At 30.7% G+C, this 20,986-nt stretch overlaps 1 protein-coding gene across 2 annotated transcripts in view; it reads right to left on the reverse strand.

Moving 5' to 3' along the window:
- The window catches only part of LOC130672386 (synapsin), a 513,694-nt gene that overhangs the window by 392,944 nt on the left and 99,764 nt on the right, over positions 1-20,986 (reverse strand). For both annotated transcript variants that reach the window (XM_057476939.1, XM_057476938.1), the window contains exon 2: positions 20,334-20,713. The gene's annotated coding sequence lies outside the window, so the exon portion shown is untranslated. The remainder of the gene's footprint in view (positions 1-20,333; positions 20,714-20,986) is intronic.

The following is a 20,986-nucleotide window of genomic DNA, read 5'->3' on the forward strand; positions in this document are numbered from 1 at the left end:
AGTCTTTGTGCCTTGGTGGCTGGTTAACATTGTTAGCCAATTGCTGACCTGCTAAGAGCTGCGGGTTGTTAACAGCACCTAAGTCTTCGTGTCTTGGTAACTGGTGAACATTATTAGCCGATTGCTGACCTGCTAAGAGCTGTGGGTTGTTAACAGCATCTTCATCTGAGGCAATCAGAGAACTTTTATGTCGAGTAAGTGGACCATTTGTTACGCTGACATTTCTATGGTTTGATGGAGGAGCACGAACTTGTTGTAGTCTCTTTCCTTTTCCTCCAGAAGTATTTTTTTAGAATTTTCTAGCTTACAGACCACTCAACGGATTTTTATGCGCAATGCAACTTTGTGTAGGAAACTGAACTGTTACGTGTGAGCTTACACCTTAATGTTCTTACTGCGTAACCGATCTTACCGTGCCTAGCTCAGCGTCTCTAGAAATTTAATAGGATGTTATAAGGGTGTGGGTCGCTCAGTGAAGGAATGACTATATGTGAATTTAATGGATATTTGTTTATTGGGCGTCCCCAAAATATGGGAGTACCCAGAAAAGGCCCTGAGAGTCTCTTTTACAAATCTAAGATAGCATAAATGAATCGGATACTAATACAATATTTTTATTCAACAATAGCGGCATTAAACGTATTCTTATAGTGATCTGTAATAAAAGCGGTAAAATAAGAGAGATATAATATTTATGCGCGAGCAGACGACTATTCGAATCAGCTTAACTATGGTAACTAACTCTTCTTCTGCAATTGCATCCTCTGCTTCCAAAATATCACTCCGCCGTTTCCCATGAGAACTCTTTTCGTGCTGCATAAGAAAATATCCCTTCGCAGTCTCCAACGGAACTCTTTTCTTCCCACAGTCAAAACTGCTGACCACGCGAAACGTCTGCTCATCGCATTGTTTTTGTAAAAGTAAGACTTATTACAACTAATGTAATGCGATATTTATGTGCAGCTGTGTAGCGCCTAATGAAACTACTATAAAATGTATTGATTTCTGAACTAAAATATATCTATCTTTTATTTGTTAATTAGTATTAGACGGATGGGCGTCAGCTCACCCGTCACATGAACGCTCTACCAAAAAAGTCTCTTATCATTTTTTGATAAATTCCACTGTTCAAAAGTTATTTAAGCTTTAAGTAAAATTTATAGTAAATTTTGAGATTTTTTTATTTTTCCGGCGAAACTATCACTCTTATAAAAAAATATCATAAGAACTTTTTTGTAGATAATTTGATTACTTACAAATTATTACGAATAAAGTTTTTCAAAACTCTGCGTTGTTTTCAAGTTATATCCGTTTCAATGTCAAGCTGTTAAAAAAATAAGATTTCTGATTAATTTTACGAGCTTGACATTAAAATGAAAATAAATTGAAAACAATGTAGAATTTCGAAAAATTTTATTCGTAATAATTTGTAAGGAATAAAATTACCTACAAAAAAGTTTCTATGACATTTTGTAATAAGACTGATAGTTTCGCTGGAACAATAAAAAAATCTCAACATTTAATATAAATTTGACTTGAAGTTTAAATAACTTTTGAGCAGTAGGATTTATCAAAAAATGATAACAGACTTTTTTTGTAGAGCATTCAATTGCCTACAAAAAAATGTGTTGTGTATAAAAATCTGTGAAATTGGTTTATGAGCTGGAAAATTCAAAAAAAAAAATTTTTTTTTCCCCGTCTTATTTAAATGGAAAATAGAAAAATGGATTGAGGCAAACCTTAATATCATTATTAAGAGCTCGGAATGGTACCAAAATTTTTATTTTTAGTTATACTTTCAATTTGTAGATACCATAAAAAAAAATTTTTTTTTTTTTAAAACACCCTAATGTTTATAAATCCATTGAAATAATTGATTAAAAAATTGAATAAGGATGAAAACAAAAATTTTATTAATAAATAAATAATTTTCAACGTTATTTCAATGTATAATTACTGTATTATTTAAATTAATATTGTTCAATTTAACTATCATTGCAAGTTTAAAATGTTTTGTTTGTAATACGTTGTTAGTTATTATCCCGCAAAATAATAATTAAGCTAGAGCTTACAATTCAAATATGAATAGTTTAATACTTTTATAGGCTACATGATGATGTATAAATTTTATGGAAGACGTTCACTTGACAAAGTTTTTTTTATATTAATTTTACTGAAAATATTTTATAAATCAATTTTAAAAGCATCAAATCTCGGTTGGGCGCGTTTTCATCCCCAGACAAAACATCCCCGACAAATCATCCCCAAGAGCTCCCACTCGGTTATTTTAGTCGTAATCTTGTTCAGAGTAACAATTCCAAACAAGAATTGATGTTGTGAGTATATGCAAAGATGATGTCACATAAACCGCCATTTTGATGTTAAACTGACACGTGTACACTTAAATATCTTCCTGAAAACTGGTCGATAATTTGTAGATATCGCGAATTAAAATGTGTAATTTGCCGCGTTAACTCGCCAAACTTATAATCTTTATCAAACTTAAAGTTTAATAGACACCGAACAATATTAGGTTTCATCCCAGATGTGTTGGTGGAATCGTCAGTGAGGCACCTCCAACACATCCTGCCTCATACCTAACACTGAAGTTACCAAAAAATTATAAATGGGTTGGACCTATAACGCCACCGTACATCGTACGGTTTTAAATAAAATTAATTATTAAATATTTTAATTTTTATTTAATCTATTACAAGATGGTAAGTAACCGGCTACACGCATGTAATTAAACGCCATCTGTGTGTACACGGCTGACTTTTCTATTGTTTATGTGCCACATCACCATACAAACTCATTTCAAAACCGTTTTGAATAGAAGTCCCCAGGGTCAACCGTCGGGGGATATTCTGTCGGGGATGTTCTGTCCGGGGGTCAAAACGCGCCCAACCTCAAATCTCTGATGCTAATTGCTGATTAATTTTAATAAACATAACTTTGTAAAAATTTATCGACAATTTTAGCAAGGTGTTTGCTGAAATGTATTTTCATTTAATGTTTATATCAGATTTTTCTCTCTTTTTTTTTTTATATACTTTGATTTTTTACTATATTTTCATAATTTTTTTTCAATTTTTTATGAATTTTTATGCAAATATAACACAATATATCAAAATTTATCGAAAATTTATGATGTTATATTTTTAAACAACAATGAAGAATTTCTTAACCTTCAATTTATTTTATCGGAAGATATAGCCCATACAGTCGTAGCAGTTTAAGATCTTTGAGTTTAAAGAAAAAAAAAAAAAAAAAAACGAAGTTTCCACCGTCAAACAATTTCCGTTATAACTGCGAAAAATTTTTTTATAAAATGTTATGAATTACCTTTTTTTTGCCTCGAAATCCGTTCATTTTCCCTCTTCTTTTTCTTTAAAAAAATCCCAGATTAAGCTGTAAAAGTTTTAATTTTAATATCTCATTGATAAACAATTTTTATTTATCGTAATATAAACATTAATAAATTGAAATAATTAATTTCATCAATTAAACTAATTTTCGAGAATAATAATAAATATGATAGTCATAATAATCTTTAAAACGACGACGGTGCTTCTATATTTATTTTTTTGTTGATAATACTGATAAATTTATGATCCTGAAGTTAGCAGACAGTTACTAATTTTCAGAATTTTTTTTTTTGCTAAATCAATTGCAAAAAAACAAAACTTAAAAATATGCACATTTAGAAAATATAAAAATGTAAAGGTCGAATTTTTCCAATATTTTTTTTTGATAACTTATCGTTAAAAAAAAATCCGAAAATTATTAGACGTCAGCTAACTTCACAATCATGTAAATTTAATGCTGAATTATTAATATAATTTATTATCTTAACTCATTATGTGTCAATATTACGTTTATTATTAGTTTATTAAAATTGACAAAATTAATTGAAAAAAAAAAAAATTAAAAATACTTACATAGGTTAATTATGCTCAGATGAAACAGACACTGCAGTGGATACAAATCAACTGTGAAATTTTTTCATACTCACAGACTTTTTTTGTTTCCTTGTGCACTCTTTCAATGTCGATCATCAACAGTCGATTATTTTACATAAAACTGTCGATAATAGAAAGAGTAGAGAGTTTTCTTTCTTTCTTTCAAGAAAAAAAAAAACGCTCTTTGTCGCATAGTTTTTTTTAGACCTATCATTCACGAATATTTTTACATTGGTGGGAGTGAGAGCATAATTTATTTCTGTCAACAACGGGAAAGAGACTACTAATCTCTTTTTATTGCAAGCAGTTATAAATAATATAATCATGATACTGAAGTTAGCAGACGTCTAATCGTTTTTGGATTTTCTTTATGCAATCAAATATCCATATCAAAAACTCCACTTATAGTTTTTTTAATTTTCTATATGTGCATATTTTCATTTTTTTTTTTTTCTGTATTTGATTTTTTGAAAAAAAAATCCGAAAATTTTTAATTGTCTGCTAACGTCAGGATCATATTTAATCGAGATTCCCCGAAAATTAGAATATATGCAAAAATGGTAATTTGCAAAAAAAAAAATTAATAAGTAAATAAAAAACCAACAAATCGTAAAAATTATAAATCGTTATAAATTATAACATGATAATTGAAATAATTGCTTTCTGTTCTTCATATGATGACATTTAGTTACATCAAAGTTGTACTAAACAATCGATAAAAAATGATGCTTAAAATCTGAAGGACAATGGTTTATTATTAAAAAGATTCATTAAAATTTAATAAAAAAATATTTGTTAATAATTGAGAATATAATTGTTTATTTTATATATGAAAATTGTAATATTGAAAATTAATATTAAAATAATATGAATAAATTTTAAATGTATCAAAATTTATGAAATTTTTTGGAATAGATTCTTTCTATGAATTATGAAAAAATTTGTTAGAAACTCAATACTCATGGATGATTTCAAAATTTTGTTTTATTGTTCAATTTTTTTTTTATATTATTACAATCATATTTCATAATAATTGAATAGTCAAAAATAATTTTTTTCCTTTTTAATTTACAACACATTTTCAAAAATCATCAAGATTTTCTAAGATACTGAAGTTAGCTGACGTCTAATAATTTTCGATATTTTTTAAAGATACTGAGTTATAAAAAACAAAAAACAAAAATTTTAAATTGCACTAGTTGCATTTTATGAGTGTGAATGTAGCAGAGATCAGACAAATTTAAAATTATAAATGAATAGAGTAAATAATTTAAGAAAGTAATATTTATAAAAAATGCATTTATTGATTTCAAAATTTTTTAATTGCACATTATTTTTTTTATTGTAATTTATTAATTATATACTCTATTCATTTATAATTTTAAATTTGTCTGATGTCAGACACATTCACACTCATTAATTTCTATAAATTTTTACTCGCGCATATTCAAAATTTGTTTTTCTTTTTTTTTGTAAATGATTGGTGGAAAAAAAAAATACGAAAATTGTTGATCATCGGCTAACTTCAGGATCGTAATTATCTTACTTAAATTTTTCTTTATAAAGACGGACAAAAAAAAGTAAGACAGACAATCGATATTATTTAAATTTCTAATCAAGTATTTATTAATAATAAATTACTCATTTATAAGAAAAAAAAACAACAAAGAATTATAGACATCCCTCCGACTAGAAAAACAAAGGAGAAGACATGAGTATCAACAAGCCATGGCGCTCGTTGAAACCTGCACGCAAGCGATGTAAACAAATACTGGCGTGAGGAAATAAAAAGCGCAGTTTATAAAAATAAAGTGTAAAAACAACAAATAACAATAAAATTAATTATTATAAACATTAATTTGCCCAAAAAGTAGTTAGAAGAAAACAAATTAATGTAAGTACGATTTTTATACAAAAATAAATTAAATGGAAATTAACCTAGAAAAAAAAATTAATTCATAAAAAATAAAATTCTTACAGATAACTGAGAGTTTCTTTTATTATTATCGAAACGACTAATTAAAATTCCAATATGCAATCATCACCCAGGTAAAACAAAAATCAATTATTAATATTAAGCATAACCTATTGAAACGTTAAAAAACAAAAATTTACCCAACCAAAAGTCAAGAAAATATCTTTTGATAGCCGGACTAAAAAACAATAAAAAATGTATATACATGTAAGAAAAAAAAATAAATTAATAAAACAAGGTAAGTATAGTTGTGGATGTAATCGAAACTGCCAGGTAAGCAAGTCTTTGCATTTATAGTAGTAATTAAAAACAAATAAAAATAATTTACTATATTTTTAGGATATTGGAAAATAAAACACTGCACCATGAAATATAAATTTAATATAAAACCAAGGAACCTGCTCTTTCTAATATAATGAAAGAGTGTTATTTCTATTGTAAGAGAATTGCTACAGCGTAAGGTGAGAATTATCTGAGTAAGGTGTGTAAGCGTGAATGAGTTTAGAAAATATAAAACCATGATTTTTCATAAGAAGTTCAAAAACGTAATTAAAATTTAATTTGGCAATTTATGGATTTGACAATTAATTAGTCTGCAGAGTCTGAGGCCGGGGAGTTTAGAGTGTGGAAAGAAAAAAAAATTGATTGTAATTGAAATTGGACTTAAAAATTTAGAAATTAAATAATTAATTAGTCTGCAAGGTCTGAGGCCGGAAAGTTTAGAGTATGGAGAGAAAGAAAAAAATTAATTGTAATTGAAATTTAATTTGGAAATTTATAGATTCAAAAATTTATTAGTCTGCAGGGTCTGAGGCCGAAGAATTTAAAGTGTGGAGAGAAAGAAAAAAATTAATTTTAGAAATTTGAGGAATTAATTATCAACTAGATGAGTGTAAATGTGTCAGACATCAGACAAATTTTAAATTAGTCATAAACAGAGTTAATAATTAATAAAATTAAATTAAAAAAAAAATACACATTCAAAAAATTTGAAAATTTTTGAGTGCATTTTCTATTGATTTTATTTTTTTAATTATTCACTTTATTTATTTATAATTATAAATTTTTCTGATACTTACTAAATTCACACTCATTTAATTAGTCTGTGGGGTCTGAAACCGAGGAGTCGAGAGTGTGGAGAGAAAGAAAGAAATCAACTGTAATTAAAATTAAACTTAAACATCTAGAAATTAAATAATTAATTAGTCTGCAGGTTCTGAGGCCGAGGAATTTAGAGTGTGGAGAGAAAGAAAACAATTAATTGTAATTGAAATTTAATTTAGAAAATTATGGATTCAAAAATTAGTTAGTCTGCAGGGTCTGAGGCCGAGGAGTCGAGAGTGTGAAGAGAAAGATAAAAATTAATTGTAATTTAAATTTAATTTGAAAATTTAGAAATTAAATAATTATCTCGTCTGTGGGGTCTGAGATCGAGGACTTTCGGGTGTGAGAGAAAGAAAAAAAATTAATTGTAATTAAAATTAAACTTAAAGATTTTGAAATTAAATAATTAATTAGTCAGCAGGGTCTGAGGCCGAGGAATGTAAAGTGTGAAGAGAAAGAAAAAAATGAATTTTACAAATTTGAGGATTTAATTATTAATTAGATGAGTGTAAATGTGTCAGACATTAGACGAATTTCAAATTTGACATAAACAGAGTTCATAATTAATCAAATAAAATTAAAAAAAAATACACATTCAAAAAATTAAAAAATTTTTGAATGTATTTTCTGTTAATATTATTTTTTAAATTATTCACTTTAATTATTCATAATTCTATATTTTTCTGATGCTTACTAAATTCACACTTATTCAATTAGTCTGTGGGGTCTGAAACCGAGGAGTCGAGAGTGTGGAAAGAATGAAAAAAATTAATTGTAATTGAAATTTAATTTGGAATATTATGGATTCAAAAATTAATTAGTCTGCAGGGTCTGAGGCCGAGGAGTCAAGAGTGTGGAGAGAAAGAAAAAAATCAATTGTAATTTAAATTCAATTTGGAAATTTAGAAATTAAATAATTAATTAGTCAGCAGGATTTGAGGCCGAGGACTTTAGAGTGTGAAGAGAAAGAAACAAATTAATTGTAATTAAAATTAAATTTAGAAATTTAGAAATTAAATAATTATCCAGTCTGTGGGGTCTGAGACCGAGGACTTTAGAGTGTGGAGAAAAAGAACAAAATTAATTGTTATCAAAATTAATTTTAGAAATTTAGAAATTAAATAATTATCCAGTCTGTGGGGTCTGAGACTGAGGACTTTAGGGTGTGAGAGAAAGAAAAAAATTAATTGTAATTAAAATTAAACTTAAAAATTTAGAAATTAAATAATTAATTAGTCTGCAGGGTCTGAGGCCGAGGAGTCGAGAGTGTGGAGAGAAAAAAACAAATTAATTGTAATCAATATTAAATTTATAAATTTAGAAATTAAATAATTATCCAGTCTGTGGGGTCTGAGGCCGAGGAGTTTAGAGTGTGGAGAGAAAGACAAAAATTAATTTTAGAAATTTGAGTATTCAATTATCAATTAGATGAGTGTAAATGTTTCAGACATCAGACCAATTTTAAATTAGACATAAACAGAGTTAATAATTAATAAAATAAAATTTGAAAAAAATACACATTCAAAAAATTTAAAATTTTTTGAGTGCATTTTTTGTTAATATCATTTTTCAAATTATTCACTTTATTTATTTATAATTTTAAATTTTTCTGATCTTTCCTAATTTCACACTCATTTAATTAGTCTGTGGGGTCTGAGGCCATGAAATTCAGAGTCTGGAGAGAATAAAAAAAATCAATTTTATTTAAAATTTAATCTAGACATTTGGAAATAAATAATCAGTCTGTAGGGTCTGAGGCCGTGATATTCAGAGTGTCGATAGAATAAAAAAATTTGACTTTAATCAAAATTTCATCTAGAAATTGTGAAAATAAATAATTAATTAGTCTGTAGGATCTGAGGCCGTGAATTCTAGTGTGTGAAGAGAATAAAAAAAATGAATTTCAATTAAAATTAAATTTAGAAATTTTAGAAATAAATTATTAATCTGGAGTGTCGAGCGGATTAAAAATATTTTATTCAACTCATGCGCGCTATTCACGTTTTATCATGCCTAAAATGCGAACCCTTGATGGCCGTTTACTGACTGGTGAAAAATTATTTGTCAAAACGCAATAAAGATGTTTACTATTCCGGCCATGTTGACGTAATGAAAATAAACGTAACTATCTTTCAAGCTCTTGCTGAATATGGGGTAATTACAATTCCCTGTTACCCATTGAGTAGCCAAGGTTGTGATGCCGAATGTTTTTTTTTCACCATGTCACTAAACAGCTATTGAGACTTCGCTTTTTAGCCGATTAATAAAACGTGAATATCGCATATGAGTTGAATGAAACTATGTGCGCAACATGTAGGGTAAGTCATAATCCGTCACCCGCGATGTGTTTAGCTCTCGTCTCCGGTGCGCAGTATGCACTCGCTTCGCTCGTGCCTGTGCACCTGCGACTCGTGCTAAACGCATCGCGCTGACACATTATGAATCACTTACCCTACTAGTTACGCAAATAACTATTATTGATATCATATTATATTTCATAATTCATCGGTATTAATTATTTATCACTGTACGGGGCCCGAGTTTAATGAAATTTACAGTGTGGAGTGGATAAAATAAATTTTTTATTGTTATAACGAAAATTTAATTAAAACACAAATTAATTCATGTCTTTTTTAGATCAAATTAGTTATTTGTTATGGTGGTTCGTTACCGGAATTAATATTTGCAGAGTCAAAGCTGTCAGAGAAGAAAATTGTCTGATTATCAAAATTGATTTGCGAGTACTTACATTTAATTTTATGTTATTTGATGCTATAAGTGGCAATTATTTGTTCTCTTGTTGTATGGCGTTACTGGCCTGAAATTGTTTGTAGAACACCTTTTAGGAATCTAAAAGTGCGTAGCATCGCGAATCTCATGGATTCGTTCAGCACGCCGTTCTCAACAATTTTTTAATTTTATTGTAATGTTTTAAAATTAATTTAGTAGTTGCACGTTGCATATAATTTTTTTTCAAAGCTTAATAATATTTTTTTAATTGTTTAAAATTGTTTTTAGAACAGCTTTGAAAAAAGTGTGTTACAGTACGAATTGGATTGATTTATGTGATAAGCCATTCTAGATAATTTTTCTATCTAGCATTTTTATAAATGGATATTTGTATTTTTGTACGTTTAAAATCGTCGAAGTTGCTTTTTTATTCTACTTTTGTTTTTGCTACAACCGTTGTAAATAAAAAATAATAGTTGTAATCAGTAAAAGTGTTTCAATATAAATTTTGAATCTGCAGCTGAAACGCTGCTTCTCACTCCTGAGCCAATTTTTTACAGAATTTGTTTTTTCGTTCTTGGCGAAATCGTCCGAAATCAGTTATTATCTGTTCATTTATTTTGTTACTCTGCGGTATTATCAACCATTTACGACAATTTATTTTATTGAAATTCGACGCCTGTTGGTTGATAATATTAAAATCAATCTAAATCTAGTTGATTTTATAAAACTATGAAGGTATGATTTGAAATCGACATCAATTACAGTTAAATAACGTAGATGTCACTAATCTATAATTCCTCTATAGTCGATACTGCAGTTAATATTTTTTAAATATAATTTATTCCGCGAGATGGAGTTCGTAACAGTCGGTAAGACCCTTTTTCTCAACAAAAAATGGTATAAAATCTTCTTCATTAAGACAAGTTATTTGAGTTGAAAATAAAATCTATTTGTTCTACGGACTAATCTATAAAATTATGATATGTTTTTTTTATTGTAAGCCTCTAAATATATTTAAAATAGTATTTTTATTGATAATTGTACTTTTTACTTAGTGTGATAAAAGCATTTGAGGTTTCAATAAAATGAAAATTACAATTTTGTAATCATTGTGATAAGTAAAATAACTATCTAGATAGTAATAGTTGAATTAATAAATTACACCGACACACAAAAAAAAATAAGTTCTCTGTACTTTTGACGGGACCGATTTATTCCCATGTATTTTGACCCGCTGAATCCGAATCCGAGGTCCGTTTAACCCGTACACCCTCAGATTTTTAGAAAACTTTAAAAAACCTCAAAAATACACAAAAATCGACCTGTTTTTAAATTTATAAATTTTTTTAACCCTAACTAAGCATGATTTTTATGTATTTCGGTCCTCCACATACTAACCTGAAGTTTATTTATAACATTAGCCATTTAAAGTCTGAGAAAATTCCAAAAAACCCCAAAAAATTGCAAAAAAGCAAAAAAATTCTTAGTATTGTGATGAAAAAAATTTTATAGGGCTAAATAAATAATTATTTTCATGTATGTTTATCTGTCACATATAATTCTCGAACATCCATGGCTCGGACATCTCTAAAATTTTAAATAAATGGCAAAAATTCCCAAAAAATCGAAAAAAATAAAATTCGGTACAACAAAAATCAATTTTTAAATCGAAATAAATAAAAGAAATCATATTGTTCGATCTGTGATATATATATATAAAAAATATTTTGGCCTATACTTTCTTCTGTCCAGAAAAAGACTTTCTCTGATAAGCGTTATTAGAGCTCTTTTGATGCCGAGCATACGTTCCATCGCAAATCAAGAAAAGCTTATCACTACGATCAGCAAACAAACTTTTCAAAAGTGGTGATGAATGATTTTCAATGAGGTTTTTTCGAGACATAGATCGAAAACCAAAGTACTGAGGTAATATATCTTTCTCAAATGATTGGATCACTTGGTCACAATATTTTGAAACCAGCATCTCCCTGGGAAAAAATGATCAGGCCTGACCATGCCTGTTCATGTATGATCAGGCCTGAAATTAGACCTGATCATGCCTGTTCATGTATGATCAGGCCTGAAATTAGACCTGACCATGCCTGTTCATGTATGATCAGGCCTGAAATTAGACATGATCAGGCCTGATCATACCTGTCCATGCCTGTGCATGTCTGAGGCGTTAAATACACTCAGGCCTGTTCATGGCTGTTCATGTCTGTTCACGCCTGACCATGTCTCTTCATGACTGAAGCGTTATATGCGTTCAGGCCTGATCATACCTGTCCATGCCTGCCCATGTCTGTTCATGTCTGTTCATGTCTGAAGTGTTAAATACAGTCAGGCCTGATCATACGTGTCCATGCCTGTTCATGGCTGTTCATTATTATAGAAATAATTATATATAATTGTATATAGTTATGCATAATTATATATAATTATATAGGACCATTTTTTATATATAATTGTTTTACCAGAATGGGCATGAACAGGCATGAACAGACCTGATCAGACCTGAACATGCCTGATCACGCCTGGTCAGGCATAGCCATTTTTCATGTCTGATCAGGCCTGAAGACTCATGCCTGCTCATGTCTGATCAGGCCTGAACATTTTTTCCCGGGTCATTTTCCAATTGTAAGGTCACTGATGTTATGTCCAAATAATTTTTTTTTTATTTTTAGAATTATTTAAAATAATTATTTCTGAGCTCCTCTTTGAAAAGCGCGTGAAAACGCAGCGTCAGCTTTTTCGCCTTTTTATGCGGCAAAAAATAGTGGGAAGACACCTGCAATAAGTTTAACGAATAAATGATAAACTGTCGTCACTTTCCACCAATGACGATAATTATAAATTCCCCATCAATTGTCAAAGCAAAGTTTATAAAAAGCCTGAGCACCATGGCTCAGGGCCTCAGTTTTATTTAAACTTCTTGGTCCGCGTAAACGGCGTCGATAGCCCGTAATCTTATTGCAGAAATTTTCCGACGTGGCAAAAAGTAATCGTCGCTGATCTAGGTATCCGGCTGATTAATTTCGTGTGGGATATTATTTTATCAGTTACGGTTTTCCAAAATTCACTTTAAATTAATTGTAAATCGATCTAGGTATCCGGCTGATTAATTTCGTGTAGGATATTAATTTATTCATTTACGGTCATTATTAATAAATTAAATTGCCAATTGAGTTAGATACTTGGCTGATAGTCAACTATCGTGTAGAGTATAGTTCTTAATTGCAATCGAAAGATCTCAAAGATCCATCCGGTTCGAGTGAATTGTGACACAAATCACGTGAATTTGTGATCTCACTTTGTGCCGAGTTTCTGCGCATAAAAACCCCTTTTGGGTGTGAAAAAGGACGCATTTATAAATACAAATCTGTTTAAAATATCCGATAAGATAAATAATCTTATAATACAAATTATATAAAAGTTGTGAAAAACTAGAGTGAACAAGTGACGTTCAGTTAAGACGTTGTAATTTAAAATACAATAAAAGATCAAGTTCATCACTCCAACCTTGCGGTTTCATTCGAAAGTAGTACATAAGATATCATCCTACCAACCCTATCTCACTATCGAGTGAGCTGTTTAGTCCTGGAGGGATAATAGCTGCCGCACTAGAAGAATTGACATCGAAAGGTAGGTGAAAGAACTATTTTTCTATCATTCGTAAAATACTTTTGGCTTAAACAAGAGCACCAGTCTCTTCGGAGACGTTTGGGTTCTTAATTCTCGAAAAGATCCACTATAAATAATAAATTATAGGAAGATAATTTCTTCCTCGTATTCTTTATTGTTGTCCGCACCCTCCAGCCCGCTTGTCCAAAAATTACTATCGCTACCGAAGGGAGAAATCCCGGATAAATAATTACAAATTAAGCGGCGGACATAACACTGATATCAACCTATTAGAGTTACCGGTACGTAATTTAAATAAGAATACAATGAGAGCTTGAATAACTGAACGGGAATCTGTATTCCTCATAGTTGTCAATAAGTCTCGCAAGTCGAGTATGTTTTCACGTTGTAATCCAGTAAATATAAAAAGTTGCTCATCAGTTATTCGAAAATCATCCATTTTATCGAGAAGTGTCGAATCACATTCTACAGCCAAACTTTCCATCATTTTAGACAATTCTGAAGATCTTAAGTTACTCCAATTAGAATAAACTTTTAAGTAGTTCAAATTCTCCGTATAAAAGCGTTTTTTTATGAGATGATCGCTGCAGCATCGATTCCCATTCGGAATAAAAATTCTTTTCTTCATAAAGCATTGCATACGGGCATCTTGAGGAACAACGACTGGATTTTGATTTGAAACAGAACATACACAACAATATCTATGAGTCGCAACAGTTCTCTTCATTTGAACTTCTATACATTCTTCTATTTCATCATCACAGGCAACATCTAAATGAATAGATGGATCATCAGTACTTGATTGAGATAAAGTCATCGTTGATAAACTCGATTCTGTTCTTTCTAAAAGATCACTCCTATCTGAAGGTAGTTCATCTTCCAACGATAATTCCTGATTCTCATCTTCAAGTTTGGTTTTTTTATATTTTTTTACGCGACAATTCGAACAAAGAATATCACCAACTACAATCGGACACTCAAAAACAGTTGAAAACTCTTCAGCTTCTTCGTCAGATTTTATATGTTTAGGAGTACCCGGCATTTTTTTTAGGTACTTCGAACAAATACAACACTTTGGATTATTAGCTTCAGGGGTCGACATATTTTCACTTAAATAGTTATTTAAACGATTAAAATTAATTACTAAATATAGATAATAGTGCAGCCAATTCTTTGGAATGTCAACACTCAGTAATTTTTAGGTTATCTATAGATCTAGTGACTTTTCACAAAAAAAAAACAGTGTTACCAATTTTGAATTACAGTGCCATCTTGTGGTTGTTAAATTCATTGAATATTGGGTGGGAACGATAAAGTTTTCTGAAACAACGTTAATTTACATAAACAATCGTAATGAATACTGATTTACTCATTACAGTTACTGATAGAGTTTTTAATAATAGTTAAGTACATTGAATGAAATTATTTTAATAATGTAAGGATATTTTATATCTTTTATGGTTTTCTCTACCTTAGTAAACGAGTAAGTTTTGTATTTTATCAGTTCAAGAGTAAAATTATTAGAAAAACCCGATTTTTGAGCAAAAAATGGTTTTTATTTTTTTTCAATATATAGTACCATTTTTAAAAATTTCGAAAGGCCATAGATTCATAGGAAATTGGATGAGGAATTCAAAAAAAATATTTTCATAACTGTTTCGTAATGGTAAGATGCTTAAAAATTGAAATTAAAAATATAAACTCGTTTTTTTTTAGGTTTTTGTGAGCCAAAATAGCTCTTATTTTTTTCCAGATAGCTACCATCAATCCCCAAAACATATCCAATTTTCAGATCAATCGAATAAGTACGCTCTGAGAACATCAATTTTTTCTGATTTTCAGTATTTTTCGATTTACTCCGAAGTGGTTATAGATAAAGACCTGAAACTCGCAGCATCGAAGTATCTCATGGGTACAAACATTCCCTGAAAAAATGAGCCCGATCCCTATTTGGGACCGATTCGGTATACTTATTGTCCCACGGCCTTAGATAATTTTTTCCCTAATTATTTATTTTTTCAAAACATTAGATAATTTTTTTCCTAATTATTCATTTTTCCGAAAAATTAGATAATATTTTTCCTAATTATTAATTTTTCCGAAAAATTAGATCATTTTTTTCTCTAATTATTAATCATTTTTTAAATTAGTAATCTTTTTTTACATATTGCTAATTTTTTTGAAAATTAGTATTTTGCTATAGCTAAATAAAAATTAAACAAAGTATTAGTAATATAAACGAAATCATTGATATAAAAATCGATACTGCCGATCTCTGATGCGAATAAATAAATCCAGAGTGAATAGTTTTTAATAATCATTATTAAATAAGTTAGTAATTTCTGGATGAAATGATTTTCAATACTAAATTTGCAAATAAATAAAAAATTATTGAGATGAAGTAAAATTTAAATAAAAAAATAGGCAACCAGCCATTCAACGATAAGTTTAAACAAATAAGTAAATATAAAATGTAATAATTTTTAAGATTGCATAGAGTTTTTAAAATTATTTTTGTAAATAAAATATTGTACATGCGGGTGTATGTGTGTTATAAGGAAAGGGAAACGACCCAAGAAAACTACATTCTGATTGGATGCAGTTTTCTCCCAAACAATAGACGTAATAGGACCAGGTAAAAACACATAAAAAGGGCCGTTGAACCTAAAGTAATTAGTCCAGAACAGGAGTTCCGTTGAGGCAGTGAAGTTCAAGTCACAGTGTTTACACACAAGTTATTTTATACTAGTTCAATTCGGTATCGCGCCGAGTGATCTACCAGTTGAGCTATCTGGCACGATACTGTATTCCGTTCAATTTCATCTATAACTTATTGAGCCACACCGTCCATCGTACGGTAATACACCAATTTTATATAGTGGAACCTAAACAAACACATACACACACACATGCATACAGACACATACATACAGACACTCGGACATCACTCTGAAAATAGTCAGAATATTTTCCTAGGACCTTAAACCGTCGACATTTGATGAAATTTAAATTTTTGCAAATCGGGATGAAAACAATAACTTCCCGAATTTTTCGAAAATCGTCGATTTTCTTAGCGGGAAGTTAAAAATGATTTTTTTTTCGGATTTTCTTTTATTTTTGCGTTAGATATTCAGTTAATGTTTGGTCAAAAGAAAAAACAAAACGCATAAACGTAAAAAAAAAATTTTAACTTTCTGCTAAGAAAATCGATGATTTTCGAAAAAATTCGGGAAATTATTGTTTTTACCCCAATTTTCGAAAATCGAGTTTTCATCGGATGTCGATGTTTTAAGGTCCTAGGAAGCTATCCTGACTGTTTTCAGAATGATGTCCGAGTGTCTGTATGTGTATGTGTGTGTGTGTGTGAACCAATTCAGATTGTTAAAGTAGCAATCGAAAGAGCTTGATGACCATCAACTTTCTTGAATATTTTAGATCATTTGATCAAGTAGATTCGAAAATATTTGCGAATTATGAAAAAAAAATTTTTTTTTTTTAGTTTTTTTGTTATTTCACAGAAACGACTTGAACGATCGACTTAAACATCTAATCAGCTCTAGAACTTAATAAAAAGCGTCGATTGCCGCCTTAACCATCTTAATCAATTAATGTGTTCGATAGATGTCGTTGGCGGAAGAAATGGTGAAAAACATTGTTACGTTCTGGCTCTAATTAAATTTAAATAAAAATTTTTAGAAATTTTTTTTTTGAAGTCTCGAATTATTTATTCGCTACAGTGGGCGAATAAACGGTTCGACACTTCCTATAATCATAATTAATTAATAAATTAATAAATCGTTACTTTGTTGGCGATATTATTTTTATTCACCGTCAACAATGTAACGGAAATCTCTTGCGATAAGAGAGTCGCCGTGGCTCGCGGATAGTCTAAACAGATGACGATGCATGAGACTCGGGCCACGACGATTCTCTCATAGGAAACCTGAGATGCAACGTTAACTTTTTGATAATGTATAATACCAAGGAGCGACAGAATCAAGTCAGTCGATTAAAGTCAGTCGTTTTACAAGTAGTCGATCACAAGATCTAGTAGAGCCAAGAACTCTACACAAACCTGCTGGCTTGATCCTGTCACTCGGACTTGAAGCAAAATATATATCCGTATTTTATTTAAATACGCACTCCTTATTTAAACTTTGGGCGCCGTTACGGGCAGCCCAAAAATCACATACCTCGTATTGGGCGCCGCTACTGGCAGCCCAATACTCTCACCTGTTCCGGGCGCCGATCCCGGCAGCCTGAACGTTTCCTTTCCGAATCCGAAATTCATGCTTCGAGGCCGATGACGCAGGAGGTCAGGATGTGCGGTACAGCTCGGTCGCGAGATTCGAGGTGTCATCGCGGACCTTACCGAAGGTCGTCCAAGAATTAAGTCGGAAGAAGTTTTTGTTGAGCTTTCGAGCTCGTGTGTTGTTTAGCTTCCAAGCTCGTGTGTTGTTGAGCCTTCGAGCTCTGGTGGTTGATCGACCAATTGGGATTACTTTCCTCTACGAAGGAACCGAGTCTTCAAAGCTCGTCTCGTTTGCACCCAGAGGTCGTATCAAGGGATTATTCGGGCCGACTTATGGGGCCCATAATCCCCACCATGGTAAGTCAATAAACTTTTTTGCATAAAATAAAAGAAGGTCAACAGCTGACGCACCTGGGGTCTATCGACACCCTAACGACGTCAACCTGGTAAAATTAAAAATATTCTGTCTGATTAATAGATAAGCCAGAATGTAACAACATGTTTTTCCAAATGGCTGAACCAATCGATTTCAAATTTTAATCAACTCTAGAAGTCAATAAAACGCGCTAATGGCCGCCTCAAACGTCAAAATCGGTTAATTAGTTCGAAAGATATCGGCGCTGAAAAGTTAAAGAAATAACATTTTATGTTATTTTTTCCGGACAAATGGAAACATAACGTACTAAAATGTGTCTGAAATCATACTAACTTTTTCTCTTTATAGTCTCTTTTGATCGATCTATAATGTCATCTAACTTGTTTTTAGATTAAATCATGTTATTAGCAAAAAATTAAATATACACAGTTTTGAATATTTTTCTTGGATATTTCATATATTATTGCTCTGACCTGAGTCAAAACTCATTTAAATCTTGATTTTGATCACAAACATTGATTTCTGCCTCAGTAAATTTATTCTATCGATTAAGAAATGATATATTTTTAATCTCTAATTTTCAAACTTTAGCATGAAACGTAACTTGTTAGTGCTTGATAAGCTCATAAAGAAATAATTGCATGTAATAGAATTTTTGGGCTTGATGAGCTCGAAATTATATTTACAGTAATGTAATCGAGCTCCTTGAGCACGAAAACAGCGGGAAATTTTGGGGCTGGCTCGTAGGGCCAACTGACGCCCAGAATTTTTTATTGTTTATTATTTAAATTGTTGCAATGGAATGTGCGACATTACTATATTTTGGAGCTTGAAGAGCTCAAAAATATAATGACAATATTATTTCCGAGCTCCTGGAGCTCGAAAACAGCCGGACGTTTCAGGGCTGGCCCGCAAGGTCAGACGGTTTTGAGAATTTTTCAATGCTCTGAGACATTTTTGATAGTCAGGGTAATCATTTCAGTAATCGAGATCACTATAAATAAATTTACATGACAATTTAAAAACACTGAGCACAAATTTATCTTTTCATTTTGGTTATTATACTTCGTAACATTAATACCTCAAGGACTTTATTTTTTTTAATTCACGAGTTAATATTGCGTTTATTTTGTGTTTATATTGATTAGCGGACACATAAAAATGTAACTAAATGACGAATGACGAAGCTAGCGTGACAGCGAAGAGTCTGGGTAGTTAGCTATCGATTGCTAGGCAGCGCAAGGTTACTCCGAGCAGTCTTGGTTAGAAGGACGTGAAGACAGCTTATCAGCCAGAAAAAATCATTGTAATGCAATTTACTTCACAAGTGTAGTTATATGCGATGCTGAATGTAAGATAGGAGGACGACTATCCACAAATATTTCATGTTTTTAGTCTTCTTCTAATTATTTTTGTTTGAGTCGTTGCGACGCTTTTATTATCCGCCACATCAATCACTTTGCAATTATTAATTGCAAGGAAGGAGTCACGAATTCAAGTGAGCTTTCTCGCAAATTATCATTGTCCGCGTAACTTTTACGCCAGGAATATGGGATGCGCAAAAACTCAGAAGGTGTATTTCGTAGAGTCGAAAATCCGTGACTCCGAATACTCAGGTGAAGGCCGGGTGGCGCCTTCTTTGGGCTTCACTGAACCTCAGGATGCTTTCCACAGAGCTTCTTTCTGTAAGTAGGGGTGCGGATACCCGTCGTCTCATCGAAAGGGTGGAAGAGAATAGTTATTAGGTTATGAATTGATACGCAAACTGTCACTTCGGAATAAATAATAAGCGACATTGATATAATTTTGAGCCTACTTAACAGAAATCATATATGTATTTTTATTTCTCCATTATTATTTTCAAAAAAAGGATTTCAAGTCTCTCTAAAAATAAATTTGCAATCACTGTAGAAACATCATCTCTGACCGAATCCTGGTCGTTGCACTTATGGTTTACCATCAACAATCAGATAAGAAAAATTGATAAATTTGTGGTATTTTACCTTATAAAATTTTATAACTATATCGTGAAATCGAGAGTGATTTAAGCTCAAAGAATTCAAAATTCTTAAGTTTAAAATGTTTCTGAAGTTGCGCAGAACTAAAAAATATACTTGCGATATTATTTTCAAAGTTTTAAGTTTGTCAAAAGCAGACTACTTTCGAGCAAAGACAACTGTTTTCGAATTTAACACCCAGCATACAATTCAAAACTTTACAAGTAACTACAACATAAGAAATATATAAAATTCTAATAATTAAAAACTTCCAATGCGGCGTGAAACTTACCGTCGTTTCAGGAAATTAACATTAGATGTAAATGATTGCCGAAAACTGGAGAACGAAATGTTGGCAGGTGATGTACTAGTTCCACAATACTTTCCACACTCACTTCGTCTTGTAATTGTGCTTATTTTGAGTTTTTGTGTTGGTATTAATCGAAATGTTTTTTAAACTTCGATTTTTCCAAAACTCAATTAAGGATTCAACTATATTTCTTTTTAAATGACGTAATCTAATAACCCTCGTTTGATTACGTGGTTACTTTGAGTTAAAATTATGATTTTATCTTGATACAGCTTACTAAAGATCACTTTGATTCTTACAATCAAATTTGGACTATGTCAAAAAACTTGAAGAACAATAATCTTGACGTTTCAAAATGGTGTCTGAAAAAAATTGAAAAACACAATTCATTATTATAATAAATAAAGAACTGCAGTTTTTAACAGTGATCCTGCCTCAATAAATTACAATCATGCATATGCATGCACATAATTTGTAACGACAATATTGCTCTACTATGCCCAAAGAAGTAGCATTTAAAAAATGAAAACAGCCGTAAAACACTTAATCTATTAAATTACTTCAAGAAATATGAATCACGAGAGAAGAACACACGAGCACTCACAGATGAGAAGCGCACGAGAATTTGTTTCTGC

This window comes from Microplitis mediator, chromosome 7 (assembly GCF_029852145.1).
Source record: "Microplitis mediator isolate UGA2020A chromosome 7, iyMicMedi2.1, whole genome shotgun sequence".
Taxonomy (NCBI): domain Eukaryota; kingdom Metazoa; phylum Arthropoda; class Insecta; order Hymenoptera; family Braconidae; genus Microplitis; species Microplitis mediator.